The sequence below is a fragment of the Branchiostoma belcheri genome, unplaced genomic scaffold (assembly GCF_001625305.1).
Source record: "Branchiostoma belcheri isolate BF01 breed outbred unplaced genomic scaffold, Haploidv18h27 scaffold134, whole genome shotgun sequence".
Taxonomy (NCBI): Eukaryota; Metazoa; Chordata; class Leptocardii; order Amphioxiformes; family Branchiostomatidae; genus Branchiostoma; species Branchiostoma belcheri.
The window spans coordinates 90374-90642 of record NW_017802758.1 but is presented as its reverse complement, the minus strand read 5'-3'; positions in this window follow the sequence as shown (position 1 = coordinate 90642).

Genomic DNA, 269 nt, shown 5'->3' with positions numbered 1-269 from the left:
ACACCTTCATTCAAACCTTTTTTGTAAAAAGAAATGGAAGTATTGATGAAATTTTAATGAAAATAACCCGTATATACCTGTTCTAATGATATGGTCCGCCATCTTGGATTTTGGCCAATGACGTCATCAAATTAGCATAAATTATGCATATTTAATGATAAAATTTACATAAAATTATATGGGATGTTATTAATATTAGAAACCATGAGTAACTTGACATAAAACCCATAAAATTCTATTGTTGAAACAAAAAGTACTAAATTTAGCAA